This window comes from Papilio xuthus, unplaced genomic scaffold, assembly GCF_000836235.2.
Source record: "Papilio xuthus unplaced genomic scaffold, Pxut_1.1 DF828142.1, whole genome shotgun sequence".
NCBI classification, from domain to species: domain Eukaryota; kingdom Metazoa; phylum Arthropoda; class Insecta; order Lepidoptera; family Papilionidae; genus Papilio; species Papilio xuthus.
Window position 1 is genome coordinate 2,335,014 of NW_013530507.1, and position 18,252 is coordinate 2,353,265.

The following is an 18,252-nucleotide window of genomic DNA, read 5'->3' on the forward strand; positions in this document are numbered from 1 at the left end:
CCGTCCGAACGCGATATCCACGCATTCATGACAATTGACCTACGCAGGTGGCGGCAGAATGAACGATGGATTGCAGGTGTACAAGGAGAAAGTACGCTCTTTTCTTGAAAGTACTCCCAGTGGTAACTGTTTGGAAATATCGCTAAGAACTAATAATTTCACAGCGCGAATGTTAAAGGTGAAAAAATACGCGAATGCTTGACTATACAGCTATCATCACGTGTTCATACAACGTGTATTGTCGTTGTTAGCGGTCGCATTCTGCTTGCAAAACAAACGCAACACGCGTAAGATACGATCTCGAACATAGTCTGCATAAACAGGCGTCCTACAATAGCTAACGGCCCGAAGCAACGACCTCAAGGAATAGCAGTAATTCATAAGCTGACAGCGATTTTTATAACTATAAGTTATTTAAAAGACATGGAATAAAGACTTGTCTTACTACTAAAGCGTTCTCACGAGACATCGGCATTTAAGTTTGTTTTACTTGATGTGCCCAGATAAAGGCAATTTCCACAAAATGAATACACTTGCTCTTTTATCTTGTAGGTAAAAACAATTTATTGACTTTACCAAATTACCGTAGAATTACATGATGTCATCCCTATCATTTCCTTTAAAAAATACAATACGGATGATAGAAGGAATACATTTTTTTACGGAGTTTTATCAACGGTTTTCAAAAGCAATGTTTACCCGCTTGAAACTATATTTTGAGCCACAAAAGATTCCTTGACACGTGACAGTGAAACAAATAGTGATAATATCTAACAGTTAGGAGCTCTTTAAGAAATGGTAAAAGGGCAAAGAGCAAATATAAAATATGTTCTTATGTCGCTGAGAGAGATTTGATATGCTAAGACAGGGAACAATATAGGCAAAAACATAGCCACGCGCTACATAACAGAGATGAGTACAGTCAGCTACATAAATGTTTATACATTTATCAAAGTTTGGAAACTTGTACAAGCCTTCAGTTTAGAAAAAATGTGTCCATATATCAAAGCCCATGTGCTTCCGACCATGAAGACATGATTTTGACGAATACAATATTCTTTGAAACCGAGGTCTGTAGGTACAAGATGCTAATGTTTTGTAAATGTATAAATATTTATGCAGCTGACTATACATACCATCCACCTTTAATTTATTTAATATCATATAGTGAGTTATAAAACCTAATATATTACGAAATAACAATTTCCATTACATGATTAATATTTAATCATCGTTATGTTTCGAGTAAGCGGGATGTTGCGTCCTCTCTCGTAAACTTATGATTTATTGTGTCCGCAGTCGTGAATTTTACGTACATTATAATTTTTAACATAACATGGAAAATGTACACAGGAAGTTTATAAAATATTTGAAACATAGCTAGCTCGTTCAATCATTAGGTTGTTATTTGGAATTTTGTTAATTAAAACCCCAGAAAAGTAATACTCAAAATTATCATAACGCATGTTTTAATGAACGTCGGTGGCTCAGTGGTCAAGCACTTGACTTGCAATCTGCAGGTCCTGGGTTCGAATCCCGCCATGTACCAATGTGTTTTTTGATTTTCGATTTACATATATACATTTATCCAACGTTCTTACGGTGAAGGAAAACATCGTGATGCAACCTGCACATATCTAAGAAGAAATTCAAGGATATGTGTGAAGTCAACCAACCCGCACTTGGCCAGCGTGGTTGATAATGGCCTAATCACCCTTAACTTAGGGTAGGCTCCGAGTCTCTCGGTCGGGACTTATAGTGAGCTGATGATGATGATATTTTAATGAATTTAAAGGTGCAAAGTTATGAAATCCGATTCAAAAAGTCAAAAAAATTAATTTCACTATTAAATAAACTCATTTATAAAATAAATTAACAATATGTTTAGATAAGTTCAAACTAGTCCTCGAAGGTGTCACAAGGCATATTTTAGTATCATAAAATTGTCCAAAACTGTAAATAAAATAAAGTCGGCTATCAAATAAACATAGAAATAATATAACTTTAAAACAAAGAGGAGAAACTATCAAACTACAACAACCCATTAACTTGAAATAGTCGAAAATCATTTGAAAAAGAACATCTGTTGAAAGCAATAAAAGAGTATGAAAATGTTAGTAGAATGTACTAAAGAAAATTAAAGTCAAATTGCACTGGGTGATAAAACCAGACGTTGGCTGTAAACTTTCAATTCGTTGCAATTTGTGAACGTGAATAGTGTTTCTGGAAATTAATTAATTATTTTATTTCTGACTTCTACTTTTGTCGTTAACTACTTTTATTCAGTTGTTTTCAAAAGTTACGATGTAAAATATCACCCGTACAATTTGAGGGCTAGGGCTCTTTTAATTTTATTATATTATTGTTTTTATAAAAAAAGAACTATAATAAAAGCTATTAGCCAGCCTCTTGGATTTGGGGTCGATTTTTTACATTATTTAGTTCAATGTTTAGTTTGGTTTAGTTTAGTATAAAGTTTATTTGATATACTTTAATGTAATATATATATATATATATATATATATATATATATATATATATATATATATTTAGTATTATATGTAGAATAAATAAATCAAATTACTATAGTAAAATCACCAACTTATAAGTAATATAAATCAGAACAAATATAAAACATTGAGGTTTAAATATGATTTTTATCAAAGAATAAACTTAGGTTAAAATGATCTAAGTTTAAATAAATCAATTCAGTGCTATATAATAAACCTAACGAATAGTTTACGTTTAGATTTTCGTCAATACAAATCGGAAGTTATACGTCACAATCCGCTTACGAATGCCCTGTTTTGGTCCATCAAATGCATCGTAAATACGCACGTCATTCGTGTGATGACGCAAGAGCATTTTACGAATTATTGACTACGATATTATACGAAACAATCTGATTTTCAACAACAGCAGTAATGATCTCTAATTTAGCTTTTTCGTCAATCTAATCTTAACCTAATTTAGTTTAAATACATGTTACTAGAAGTTATAGAAAGTAATGTATGTGCAGATTTAAAAAAAGATATTTAATATTACACAGAAGACAGGCGTGAAGTGGAAGCAATTCCGCGTTTCGTCTGATGAGTGTGCGTCCCGGAGGCCTAAAATTTAGTCCTCTTTCCCTTCCCACCCTTTTTCTCATAAGGAAAGGATGGGAAGTGGAAGTGGACTTTCCGGATGAGAGGATGCATGGAAGGGGAAAATATTATCTTTCTGTGCATCCTCTCCTCCGTCGATTAAAGGTAGGCAACGCATATGCAATTGCGTATGTCCATGGGTAACGGTCACTTCGCTATTCAGCGATTTCAGGTGGCCGCTCGCTCGTTTGCCACCGTATATTATAAAAAAAAATATTATATAATAATTAAATTTATTTACATAATAGAGCAACCGTCCACCAGACATGTCCATCGTGTTTTTTTCCTTTACATTATTTAAACTGTTAAATATTTCATTATTCAAACAAAGATACTTCGAAGCGTTAACATCAAACAGCTGTATATTCTTTGAAGTATTATATTGCATTATTTTTCTTAACTCACACAGCCACAAAAACGGACAGGAATCAAAGAAAAGCGTAAAAAGAAAGACATTAAACGTTGCAAAAATGGAACGCGAGAGTTAACATCTAGGTAAGATATTGTTTCCTGCTGTAAGAGTAACTGTTTCGCTGGATAACAAACCTAATCAGTGTCAGATTAATATCAAAATTGAGCTTGCTTTGGTCTCGATTGGCTATTGCGATACACTACTAGAAGTATAAGAGAAAACTTTAAAATTTGGCGTCTAATGCGTTTTATCTTTTGTGTTAGAAACTCATTTGTCTTCATCTATGGTATTACATTACTGTAATATTAAATTTATCTTTTATGTTGGTAATCCCCAGTAAATAGGCGATGGTACCTATAACAAAGGTCCTATAAAAGTGAACAATCACCGCTTAAAGTTAAATTCATCCAATATAACCTGAAATAAAGCGATTAAGCAAATTTAAAATAGCTTCTTTATTCAACTGAGAACAAACGAATTCTTTTAAATCGTTTCCATGCCAATTGTTAAGATAAGCTTAAAACTGTTCAGACAGTCAAAGGTAAATTGAAATATTCACAACTCGGGTGCGCTTCATAATATTGAATTACTGAGATTTCTTACTTCTTTATTATTTCATACTCCAGAGCCACGACCCTTGGGTTAAGGAAACTTTTGAAATGAGATATTTATTTTTTCTTCTTCATTTTACAAGCTACAAAACAAAAACGGAACCTTGTTTACCGTCCAATGAATGTTTAAGAATCTAAAGTTTATATTTAAATTAAAATTGCAGACTTGTCCATAAACTTTCCGAAGCCATACAATTATATTTGAATCTTGAATAAAACATACAAACAAACATTTGAAAAGATTTTTATAATATTCACTTTTTGGTTTAAATTGTTCTTCCTTAACTCATGGGTCCAACAGAATAAAGCCATCACCATGTTAGTAATAAGCTGATAAACATTCATTATAGATGATAAATAATCTTTCTTAAATAAAACAAATTTCCATTGTTGTATTTATTATGTCTTTATGTATAATATAATATTATTATCAGAGCTGTCTGCACTAATGTGTTTAACACAACATGACAGCTACACAATGAACACAATGTCCGTACTATTGACGTGTGACGTCTAATCGTGTGACAAGTCGCTATAGACGGGGTTGCCAGGTAACACTATCCTTTATCTTATCACCATTGTTATCAGCAACAGACAATGAATAGTTACTGAGAGTTTAATTAGAGAGGCTAGGTTTACATTTATTTATACTGATATAATGGAAGGTATGTTATTACTTTTATAACTGACTAGCTGTAGCCCGTAAAAGCATCCGCACGGAATTAAAAAAAAATTAATGAGTAGTCTAAGTGTTCTTCCAGATTATATTCTACATCTGGGCAAAATTTCATCTAGATCCATTATGCCGTTCTGGAGTAATCCGTCAAACATACATCCATCCATCCATCTAAACTTTCCAATTAATTATTTTACCATTGATAAAGTGATATTCTGTAGACAAATTAAAAAAAAATGTATCATATTATTTGTTTCACAAAGTAGATATATTAATATTTTATCTTCCAAGAGACATACAGCTTACCTCTTGTTCTTTTCTAATTTTTATAACAAAAAAAAAATATCAGGCAATGAATTAAAAGCAACTATCAGTGAATTAACGTTGGTCACAAACAGTATTGGAGAGATCTAGTAATGTTTGGTCCAATAAAAATTTAAGCTATATTGACGTAAAATAGAAATTCTCATGTATTCAAGACACGAGCAGCCAGTATAACGGTGTATCGACTTAAGAATAAAAAAAAAGAACAACAACGTTATTACGAAAACAGCAACTGATTGGATAAGAGTCAACGTTAAAGATGAAAATACTATAAATAATGTCATTGGACCCGGTTTAAATTTTCTAGAGATTTAAAGACGACAGAAAATAAATAGGATGGAAAAGAACGGTTGGATTTTGATAACCTTTGGAAAATAATATAATTAAGTTTAAAGAGAAAAAAAATGAAAAATATTAGCACGCGCTGTTTTATTGAAGATATATTTACAACTGCTATTTTAAATAGCAACAAAAAAGGAAGAAAAAATACATTACGTTCGAAATATAAAAATATAAAAATTATAAGTAAAAACGTATAAAAAGGTTCCATATGTGTCGGCGACATGATTGCCATATTCTATCACATCAAAACATATTTATAAATAATTATTATTATTAATTTAATATATCTCTGCAAACAATATTGCAACAGTTAAATTATTTTGTAACAATTCAGTGAACACGCTGTCAATGGTGTCAATACAAAATTTAATATTTTCTCATTTCCATATTTCATAAACGGTTTTCGGAATACAATTTCAGCTTCCGCTGGTAATGTTTTTCCAAATGAATTTTACAGTGAAAAAGACTTTGTTTAAATAGCTTATTTATAAACTAGCACAATTATTTTTACTTAATATTAAGTTTTTAATAAAGACACAGTTAATGTGAAATTAACATCCTGGATTCGACCTAAAAACATTGAATACCTTCGTAGCCAAGAAGCTACAATAGAGTCACATCCTACAACTGGCAATCATGAGTTGTACTGGAAAAAAACTGTTGTTTAAAAACCTATAAAGATTTAAACAGCTGTTATATTTTTCACGAAGTGTTCTATAATTTAAATTTTCATTAGTTTATTTAAGATTTAAAAATAGACAGTAGTACCGTACGCGTAACAAACAAAGCCATTAGACACGATTTCTGGCAGGTGGTAACTAATGCATCCTCAAGCCATAATATGCGAACGACTCACAAATTGCCCAACTATTTTAAGACAGGCTGATAGCTATAAGTGCTCGGTGGCCCCTTATCTCTATCTTGCTGATAACAAGGATGATGAGACCGTTATCTCAGACCTTAGCTACTAAACAATTTAAACGTACGCTTCTCTTATCGATTTTAGGAACAACACAGCTCCTTAATGATTTTGCACCTTTATCTATTATGCATAGTTCGCGTTTTTACATTATCTGGGAATGTAAACAATTCAACAAATGACTAACTATGGATAAAATATTTGTTTAAATATCATCATCCCTGACTTTCACCTTTGACAAAACAGAGATGACAATATATTTTAAATGAGAATTTTGGTCTCAAAGACCCAGGGTAAAGCAGACTTTTCACTTATCAAGTAATTTCGTTTATATTTGGGGTTTTTTTCGGATATTTTTTTCAATTTGATGTTCTATTTAATTTGACCAAGAAATAAACACACACAAACGTTAAACCACTTATAAAATTATGGTACTAGAAATATTATTTCTTTCTCCTAGGCATAAGACTAAGGCCGCGAGCACGAAATTTCCGCGATGCGATTAGCGGAGCGAGGCGATGTGATCTAAAATATGGTACTACGCAGCGATCGGAATAGTACTTTCTAGCCCTGCACATCCTCGCTAATTTCGTGGCCACAGCCTAAGGAATACCTTCTATAAGTTAAGTATGCTTTGAAAGACTACTTAACAATTTCCATTTTCTACCAGAATACTTAACACTTAACAGTGGTAGAGCCCGCTTTAACATCTTCGCACGAATCGGCCCGGCTCGCCCGGTTAAATACCACGACCGCACAGAAGACAGGCGTCAATTGAAAGCCATTCCGCGTTTCGTCTGATGAGTGTGCCTCCCAGAGGCCTAATTTAGTCCTCTTTCCCTTCCCACCCTTTTTCTTATAAGGAAAGGATGGGAAGTGGACTTGCCGGATGAGAGGATGCAGGTAAAGGGAAAATATTTTCTTTGTGTACATCCTCTCCTCTTTCGATTAAAGGTAGGCAACGCATATGCAATTGCGTATGTCTGTGGGCAAAAGTCACTTCGCTATTTCAGCGATTTCAGGTGGCCGCTCGCTCGTTTGCCACCTTATGATATAAAAAAACAAAGATGTCCATTTTCTACCAGAATACTTAACACGTATTGTTAAAGAAAATAAACTATTACACTTATAAATTAGGAAGTTATTGTAGCATTTTTTTCTTCATTCCATTTATATCTTAACCTCTCTTATCGTATAGCTTTTCTAATGGACAGTGGAGTATTGGCACTCAGGTCATTGACGTCACAGCGGAGTGACCCTCTCGTGAAGTGATCTCCAGACTCTATGCGTCATGATGCATCTCTGTATCGTGTTACGTAACCTGAACATCTATTATATCTTATTACTACTATTTTCAATTGATTAAAACTGTAGTTCGATTATGTTGGATATTATAATAATAAAAAATATTGCGAACAGTTAAACAAAACAAATTTTAATGGTCTTGACCTAAGGGTTTATTGTTTACCTTGCTATAACTAACTGCATTTAATTTAGAATCAATAAAATGAAATACCAAATTACTTGTACATAAAAAATACTTTCCTTTCGTTAAATATAATAAATACTGTGAAAGTGACAATATCTAAATCTAATATTGTTACTACAATATATAGTTGTTGACAGATATCTTGGCAGCTCTTAACTTCTTCCGCAAGATGCGGTGGATAGCACTGCGCAGCGTATCGTTGGACCACCGAGATATTTGAATAGAACTATATAGAGAATGATATAAGATTTGTAAGTTTCATATACTCAAACGTAAATCATTTTCGCAAATCAGTTACCACTGGCTTTTGAAAAGAGAAATCTCATCGGAAAAAATAAACACAGTGTTGAACACAGATTTTCCAGTGATCAACATCAAAGAAGACCACGCCATAAAATGTTTTGTAAACATCAAACAACACGACGTATAAACAATCTACTTAATGTGGCTTTCATCGTTTGAATCTCAACTTACATTGACTCACTACAAAATAGTTTAAATTTTATTAAAATTTATAAACTTCAATCAAAATAGTTCCAGCTAGGGTACATGTAGAATGCAAAACATCGCCATAATTCCACTACGGAAAACTACATAAAAACGCATTATTGTCCTCTGTTTCATTTTCTCTAGAAAAAAATGAAATGTAAACATACTTAATCTATAGTTGTATGTAACCTGCAAAGTACATCCAATTACTACCACAAATTTTAACTTGGAGAAATTTTAGTTGCACAAAATTTTATAATGCTTTATTATAAAACTAGCTATCGCTCGCGACTCTCCGCGCGGATTTAAAGAAAAAAATATAATTAGTAGCCTATGTGTTCTTCTAGTCTATGTTCTACATTTAAACCAAATTTCAGCGAGATCTATGCTGTCTACGGATATTTCTAACAAACATACATCCATCCAAACGTTCGTATTAATAACAGTTTAAATGAACATGCGTTTACGCAAACATTGTATAATTTCCGGCATAATAAATGAGTAAAGCACACCACAGAGCAGTGTGACTTACATAGATCGAGTATAGACTTTGGCATGTGCTGATAATGTTATCTATTGATTGTCGTTTCGCAGGCAAATGTGATCAACGTCACGCATCGTCGCCTCCCCTCCGCACACGCTCCAACGATATACTTTGGTTAAAATACAAGTACAACGAAGAATATACTTAATTGAATGAACACATCGCAAATGTTTTTTTATGCTTCTCAAAATAAATTGAAACAAAAAACGATCATCATAATTTAAATTGACTTTCACACCGTGGGTTATTAAAACCAAATAACATTTAAAACATATATTTATCTTTGTTTAGTCAATGATAAAAGACAGGGACTACAATGTTTTTATAGATACATTTTACAGTCAAAAACCCATGGTCATTGGAACATCTTCCAATATTCCCATGTATGTGAAATTATTGTGACTTCTTGATATATATCAAGCCATCTACTTTCTCTTTCATTTGCTTTTCTATTTTTCAAGCTATTATAATTATAGGATCGTCATCTATCCTGACCTAATATTTACATATTTAAGCATTTTATTATTATAATAAAGTAGCTATGAACAGTGTAAACTGCATGTGAATCTATATATATGATATAAAAGAAAGACGTGTTAGTTACACTATTTATAACTCTAGAACGCCTTTACCGGTAAGGCTGAAAATTGGTGAGGAGGTAGCTTAGACCCAGGAGACGGACATAGGATACTATTTTTTTTTTCGAATTTATACCTTGAAGAGCTGCTTTTTATTTAACTTACTAATTTTATAAATGCGAATGTTTAGATGGATGTGATGTAGATAGATGGTGGGCAACACTAATTAAGTTTTTTATATATCCACGCGGACGAAGTCACGGGCGACAGCTAGCAGTTTATAATGATAGGAGCAAAGTCTGACCAGTTTTATTTGAAACATAGTGTACCCATACCCAGGTTAGTTTTGCAACGGGCACCTGAATATATTTTCGTTTGATGTTGGTAATACGGGATACAAAAACGACAAGAAAGATGAGAAACGTTAACTAACCAGCACACTGACGTATATACTCTTTGACAAGCAGAAACTAAATTATATTCATCCAATTTATATTCAATTAAAAAAAACATTATTCTTCATATATTATGCAGTAACAGTAATAGTATAGTATCTACCATTTGTTTTCGCACGTCGAAAACATGCGTATTTCTCTGCCAGATATGTCAAATCTCACCGGACTACTATGAGTGCCTGCAAGACCCTTTGTACACAAGGTAACATAAATCGTCGAAAATAATATCTTATGGTTGCGTCGCGAGACTTATGTTACTTACGCTCAGTACACACAATGTTGTACCGTCTATGCAAGTCGTCTATTCATCCAGAGCAGGGTTAGACAAAGTGCATTCGCTTCCAAGCGATTCCGTAACATACTTCAAAATGTATAGAACTGACAATAACTTCCGATAAGTCATGAGTTGTCGCGCGTCAGTTCTATACATTTTTGAAGTTCGCCATGGAATCGCTTCGCAGCGAATGCACTTTGTCTTACCTCGCAGGCATATTGATGTCAACTGTTTACTATGTCAACTGCATAGACTTGCTCCGCCATGTTGAAAATTGTAGCGATTTTTCTCTTGTGACAGATAGAATATCTTATATATTTTATAAAATTCTCGTGTCACAATTTTCGTTCCCATAATCCTCCGAAACGGCTTGACCGATTCTCGTGAAATTTTGTGAGCATATTAAGTAGGTCTAAGAATCAGTCAACATTTATGTTTAATCCCGCGCGGACAGAGTCGCGGGCGACAGCTAGTACTATATAACAGATAAAAATGTTGGCGACGCGGGTACGAAACAGCGACAATGTATTGCGTAATCCGCTTAGCAACTAAATTCACCGGGTTTTCAAGATTTATGTAGCTTTGTGTACGAAGGGCCTAAGTCTTCATACATATAGTAGTTGATATACCCAGCTTTAACATAGTGCGAGGCTTTTGTAACGAAACTTCACAGCCTGCAAAGCTGACGCGTGTCACCGCCGACCGACTGCGCACAATAGCCTATTCAATGCAGCACAGCTTTACTGCTTTCAAATATAACCTGAAGATATGACTCATGGTAGCAAAAATATATAAATCAATTTTAGATTTATTCCGTAAAATATTATGTATCCAAGAATTACTGCATTTATCCTTTTTAGGGTTCCGTACCTCGAAAGGAAAAATACGGAACCCTTATCACTTTGTTGTCCGTCTGTCTGTCAAGATAATTTTTAAAAATGGATAGTATATTTATACGTTGTCAAATAAACAGGCCTTTTATTAATTTAATCCATTACTACATGTAACTACTAACTACATATAAAATTAGTTATTTTCGTAGTACTCTGACAATTATTTGAACTATATTCTAGTAATAAAGTCTGCGCTTGTGTGTATAGTGGTTCAAATCAATTTCAGAGAGCGAAGCATTATGTTTGAGAGCAAACATCGCTCACTAACAAAACATTTGAATGTCGCTATTCGATTGAAAATTCCTTTATGAAAACATTGAATAAGAAATGTTGTAAACAGAATTATATTTAAATAAAATACACGGATTTGTTATTGAAACTTATGCTTCACTTAAAAGTGTTACGATTTTTTTTAATGACAATTATTTAAAGTGTTAAGTAATATAGGTGTTCGTTTTATTTATCTTATATATAAAATTCTCGTGTCACAATTTTCGTTCCCATACTCCTCCGAAACGGCTTGACCGATTCTCATGAAATTTTGTAAGCATATTGAGTAGGTCTGAGAATCGGCCAACATCTATTTTTAATCCCGCGCGGACGGAGTCGCGGGCGACAGTAGTTAGTACTTCTTTATATAAAATTTCCTTTTAAATTGCTATTGCTTCAATTTAATTTATACGTTGCATAATTTTCATAAATTGTACAACAATTTTGTTGAAAATATTACGGCAGTTCCGATGAAATAACATATTTAACGCAATACAAAATCTCTAAACTCGTAAATTGTTAAATTTCATAAACAAATCCGAATTCGAAATAAATAAATGTATCGGATATTTAAAATATAAAACGATTTCTCAGTATTTATTTTTAAATTAAAGGCATTTATTAAAATAATGTGTTGATAATTTAACGAGATATAATTCCATCGGCAATTCATTTAATGCAAATTAAACGTTTCACTGTATTTATTTGTATTCAGTGTGCACTCTCTCAGGGTCGGCTTCGTTTTACTTTCAGAACGAAGATAACACTACCAATAAACATTGCAAGTGTTATGCTAGTTTCACACTAGGGTAGATGCTGTACTATAGAACAGTGTTGTACTGATATTGGCTAAACGCACAGACCGAGAAAATTTATCGCTAAAGAACTAACTTTCGATACGACTCATATTACTAGTAATCGAATGAGACTTTATCAAAGGAATTAGTAATGTTTTACAGTCCCCTCCCTAGTTTTTTTATAGAAGGAAAAAATGCCTTGAGGCATCGTCAGACATTGGAGCTACATGCCTGGTATGTCGGACTCAAGGTTATTAGTGTTCACCTGAGTCCCGTTACCGACTAAAACATCCTTTTATGGACTTCATGCAGTCTATGGTGAACAATTGTAATACTGCACTGTCCTGTACTGCCTCGCTGACCTCGTATGAAACTTTTTTGTCGCCTTTGCGAGACGAATTTGCAACTTCATGTGAGGTCAACGGAATATTCGTTGACATATCTGCGAAAACAATCTGCCGTGCGACATTATTCTTTTTTATGCAGTGACGAATGTGCACTCAAGCCACTTGATAAATCCGTCGCATCCATTCTCAGACGAAAGAGGAACTCAAACAGAATTAATGTCATATAAAATATTGTTATTGGTAATAAGCATCAAAAATCAATAAGATAAAAAGCTTTTACATTAAAAGCAATGAGATGAATAAATTTGACTAACATAATATTTATAACCATCATTGGGCAGCGTAGGTAGGCCTCCCGCACGATGGACCAATGACCTGGTCAAGGTAAGGGAGTGCACTGGATGCGGGCAGCACAAGACCGGGCAGTGTGGCAATCGATAAGGGAAGGCGTACGTCCAGCAGTGGATAAATTTAGGCTGATTATGATGATGATGATGAATATTTGTAAAACAAAAGTCATGGCAAACTGTTCCTATTAGTATCATGGCAGTTTGAGAAAATGAATACATCTTTGCGTTTCATTTACATAACCTCAAAATTATGAAATCAAGAAAATCATATTTTAATATACGAGAAATATTTTAATAAGTTGTAGAAACCTTTAATCTGGTAAACGAAATGAAATACTGGCATATTAAAAAGCTTTAAAATATTTATAGATTAAAAAGTTAAAACTAAAAGCTATTGGTAATACTGACATGCGTTTACGATCAAGTATTGGTCCATTAACAAGCGACGTGGCTTTTCAGCGCGTCCTGTGGGTGATTTGAATATTGATTACTTAATCAGATTGCATATGCAACATGTCCCTTACACTATCTGCTTCCGATTATAATATCTTCTTACTCGCTTACATTAAATATGTTAACTCCTAGTTACAAGATTAGCAAAATCAATAATAAGTAGAATGCTTTAATTATAAAAACATTCTTCAATAACTTATAATAAAATTACTAACTTAAATATTTAAAATATTTATTACAAATACTTGTAACTTTAATAGCTATGTATTTTTTATACACAGACTATAAATAAAGCTTGCCTGATTAATACGCTACGATCTGTGCTGGGAATCGTTCTTAAATACTAAACTGTGAGGCTCCGTAGGGAATTAAAGGTCCATTTTACATGTAACATCGTGATAGACCCTTATCGAGATTAGTACCAGGATAAGTTTATATTGTAGCTTATGCTTATACCACTGAACGATTATGATGTTCGTTTGTTTCTTAAATAGTGCGAATACCATAGCGAAGAATCCATGTTCGATATTTGTTTGTAGAAGAAAAAGAACTTGCATAATATAAAACCATTGTCACTGCGTCTTTTTGTTATAAACAGGCTTGATTTAGTTTTATGAATAATATAGCTAAATATATAGCGTTAAAGATAAAAAGTAGCATAACGATGGATGAGAGCGGGAGTATATCTCGCATACATTAGTTACCTAAAATAAAAGACCCGTCAAAATTGGTCTGAATATCGGTGATTACGCGGAGCAAACGCGGACAGACAATTTTAAAAATAATTTTTTCGTTATAAGTAAAGTACATCATGTGTAAGAATTTTTTTACTACATACAGACACGACAATATTATTAATTGTATATATATATATTATTATTGATGTCTTTCTGTATGATACAGGAAGCCAAAAGTATATACACACGACATAGTCATTAGCACCCGTCGATATCGTCATATTTACGATGTCTTCTCTATACTACGACGCATTCATCAGTTACGTTACTTCACATGTGATAACGAAATCTCGTCATATTCTTGTACTCATTATTATTCGATTTAAATAAAATAACTATCGGAAAATGTTTAAAGTATATAATATAGTAGATTTTTAATAAAGTGTTTACTTTTATTTATTACTGGATCAAATTGTTTATTAACATTTTAATAATGAGTGATTTAAAATAATTTTAGATTAAATCGATATAACCTGCCTAATTCAAAATGTAACATAACATTTCAAATAAAACACATTTTTATTGTGTACAATTTTCTTTAGCAGTTTAAAATATGTTTTGTGACGATTATTTATTTTTAATTTTTAACGTTATATCAACTAAATGGTCTGAAAATAATTGGATAAGGTAATTTAAAAAGTATCAAAACATACCTTCAGAAAGTTGTACAATGAAGCGTAAATTCTGTCAAAACAAAAAACAATCACTGAACGGAGTTTTTTAAAAAGTTAAATTCCTTTTACTTTTAATGAATAATTAGGCACAATATTGACACTGAGTCCTTGGCAACCCCCTCTGACCTGTTTACGAAAACGTTTACTACTCGAGACCGTTAACTGATTCGAGCTACGGAGCAACGAAACGCACATCCTACACCTTCGACGGACGCATCGCGACTGAAACTGTACTGAATCAAGTCCCCGCCGCCCGCCCTAACTTCGCCCTAACTTCGCCACCGCCCAAGCGAAAAATGTTTAATAGGTACCCCCAAAGGATTTTTTAATACAGTTGTTTCATCTACGTGTAAATGGTTTACCTTTTCGTTGCCTCTATCCAACATGTGTGTTGTTATTCATAACTAGATGTTGGCAATTGGCATGTTTATTTATAAACGCCAATTGAGCAAGCATCATCGTACTTTTTATATTGTGTTGTCTGCTGTGATACAGTATGTTACATAATATTAGATAGATGGTGTTCAATTATTTAATTTCTAATTTTATTAATTAAAAAGATTTGGTTTAAAAAAACGTTTATACCTTTCTATTGTTATAATAGCTGTCGCCCGCGACTCCGTCCGCGCGGAATTGAGAAAAAATAATTAGTAGCCTATGTGTTCTTCCAGACTGCATCTATGCAAAATTTCATCGAGATCCGTTGAGCCGTTCTAGAGATACATTCTAATAAACATCCATCCATCCACCAAAACTTTCGCATTTATAATATTAGTAGCATAGTATTCATAAATAAGATTGTCATGTTATTGATAAAATTAAGCAATTCTATTTGATTTCTATCAATTTATACAAAAAATCAACTTCGTAACAATCATTATTCTTCATTAGTCGAAGGTTCCCCGGTATTAACCCGATGTATTGGATTTCCGTTATTAGGGGAGCTGTTACCATGGTAACCATAATGGTAGATAAAATCAGTCTACGTAACGATGTTGTGGGACGATATTTGTAATCAGTGTGTATGTTAGCTTTTATATTGATAATACTCATAAATTGATACTGGCTTGATTAATAAATATTGGTGGACTGACTTATTTTTTATAAATAGTATTTAAGTTGATTTTGAGCGTCACACGACAGTCTTTTTTTCAGAGGGGAATGCTTTATGCATACTCCACGCCCCGGGGGGGACGCGGTAGTGGTGTGGGATTCTCTTCCGGATGGGAAGCATGCCTATTAAATCTCTGTTCCTCCTACGCATCATGGCAAGGTCACGGGCAAAAGAAACAAGTCGTGATGCCTCCTGTGAGGATTGAACTCACGACCCCTGGTTTACGAGACCAGTGCTCTACCACTGAGCTAAAGAGGCGATCACACGACAGTCTGGACGAATAGTCCGGAGGAACCACAAGTAGTATCAAAAATTTCTAAACCAGAAAAATTCCTCTTAAATATTAAAAAAACAAATTGTCAATAGTTCATTCTTTTTTCTCAATTTTTTCTTTTATTTCAATTTTAGTAGGGAAAAGAGACCAGAAATTAATGTACATTTGATTTGGTACATGTAGGTCTAATTTTAGAGGTTGATTTTACAGAGAGAAACAGAAATCTCACAAGATTACGTGCTTAACTGTGGGTTTCTGAGACTAAAATATCCGTTTAAAACATTATTTCTGTGTTGTCAAAGATAATAACAGAGATGACGACATGTTTGATACATAGATGTTGGTCTCAGAAACCCGTGGTTAGACCCAAAGTAGCCATGTTTTTTGTATTTCTTCTAGAAAACATAACTTTTAAATTAACTATAGTGTTCTAATGAAACGTGATATTAATTTATGTAATTAAAATACGCACAAGCACTTCCTTTGTGCATGAAAATGCTCGTTACTAGTAATTAGATATCCATATACCTTCATTAACCACACTGGCGAAAGCTTTAAACTCTTTATAGTGTAAAACAACCTTCCCTCTAGTTTAGCCATTAATGCTAACTAGGTATTATAACTTTATTAAAAATGTTACCCAGTGTTAGGAAGAAAATCCGATAATATGACGGTGTACTGGCACAACACTAGCCTTACTAAAATGTCAACGTTTATGTCCCCTCATTAATAATTCTGACATTTGATTTGGTAATGTCTTAAACTAGTTATAATTATTTATTTTTATAATTATTAGGGTTTAATGCCAGGACTATCCATCGTTTACAATATTCATACTTTTATTTGGAACTTAGAATAAGTTGCATTTTTTCTCGTATTGTCGCTAATAAAAATTTTCAATTTCTCGACAATTTATGTAGAATGATAAGGTTTTTAATACAATTACTATTAATTTTATTAGTATCCCATAGAATGGTAAAGGCAAAGAGGATGACAAATAAAAATATTGGAAGATGACTTACCAAAGGGATGGAGAATATTAGCGCCCGATAGAAAAATGTAGAACAAAGTAGGGGAGGCCTTTTTCAAAGCACAACCTTCAACAAACGCAACTGGATCCAGGATGATAAAACTGTTCATAAACCACTATATAAATTATATGTTTATTTCTCAGAAAATAAATTGTCAATATTGTAAAACTATATAGTCAGAGAATAAAGGCTTTATTCAATTTAACACCTTTGTTAATGATTTTGTATTTCTATGAACTTATATATCAAATAGTTATTACTTATAACATGAATTTAAAGGTTGCTAGTAACCTTATATAAAGTCTTATTAGATTAAGTTAAACTTTATAGAGCTATAAATGAAAACTACAACACTTAAAGCCACTTAAGCTCAGTTTGCACAAAACTTATTGCTGTTCTTATAACACTGAATATTTCAACTTTAATAAAAGCACAGTTTAATTTATTGCGGTGAAATATTTCGATTATTCCAACCCTACTGTTTGACGAAGTAGTACTACTCCAACAATTTAACTTACAACTTTCAATTTCTCCTACAAATCTACCAACATAACAATTGTCCAAGTTTCCAGTATACCAACATTTCGTACTTCCGTCTGCACCAACAGAGTCCGACCAGATTACACAGTTACATAGAAGCGCAAAACTTACATACAGTCGAATTCGAAAACACTTTTCTGAAGTCTGTAAAATAATACCGCAAATAGGAACTTTCGCAATCAAACCGTATTAAGCGCCATCTACATTTTCTTGAGTACAACCACAAAGAAGTAGTCAAGTGGGATAGTCGTATTCTTTAATGTAAACCCTAGATGGCGGTATTTTCAATGAAGAAATTTTAGAAAACATTTACATACATTACAATTTTTTTCATGAAAAACAAAATTGCTTGTTTATCCCTAGTGAGTATTATACTGATCCATACCTTTGTTATTTTTTTTTTTCTATTTACAAAATACACAAAGCTCTTTACATTAATTTTAACATTTAATTTACATCTTCAAAAATGGATATTCGTATTATTTGGAACGACATTATTCGTATATTGTTCGT

The 18,252-nt window shown here is 32.9% G+C and overlaps 1 protein-coding gene and 1 non-coding gene across 2 annotated transcripts in view; both read right to left on the minus strand.

Annotated features, from left to right (window-relative positions):
- Pde8 (phosphodiesterase 8) overlaps positions 1 to 14,985 on the minus strand; it is a 100,489-nt gene extending 85,504 nt beyond the window's left edge. Inside the window, exon 1 of the mRNA XM_013307504.1 lies at positions 14,760 to 14,985. The gene's annotated coding sequence lies outside the window, so the exon portion shown is untranslated. The remainder of the gene's footprint in view (positions 1 to 14,759) is intronic.
- A 1,095-nt stretch (positions 14,986 to 16,080) lies between these two features.
- Positions 16,081 to 16,152, minus strand: TRNAT-CGU (transfer RNA threonine (anticodon CGU)). The gene has a single exon. It is a non-coding gene; the product is annotated as a tRNA-Thr (tRNA).
- Between the last annotated feature and the right edge of the window lie 2,100 nt (positions 16,153 to 18,252).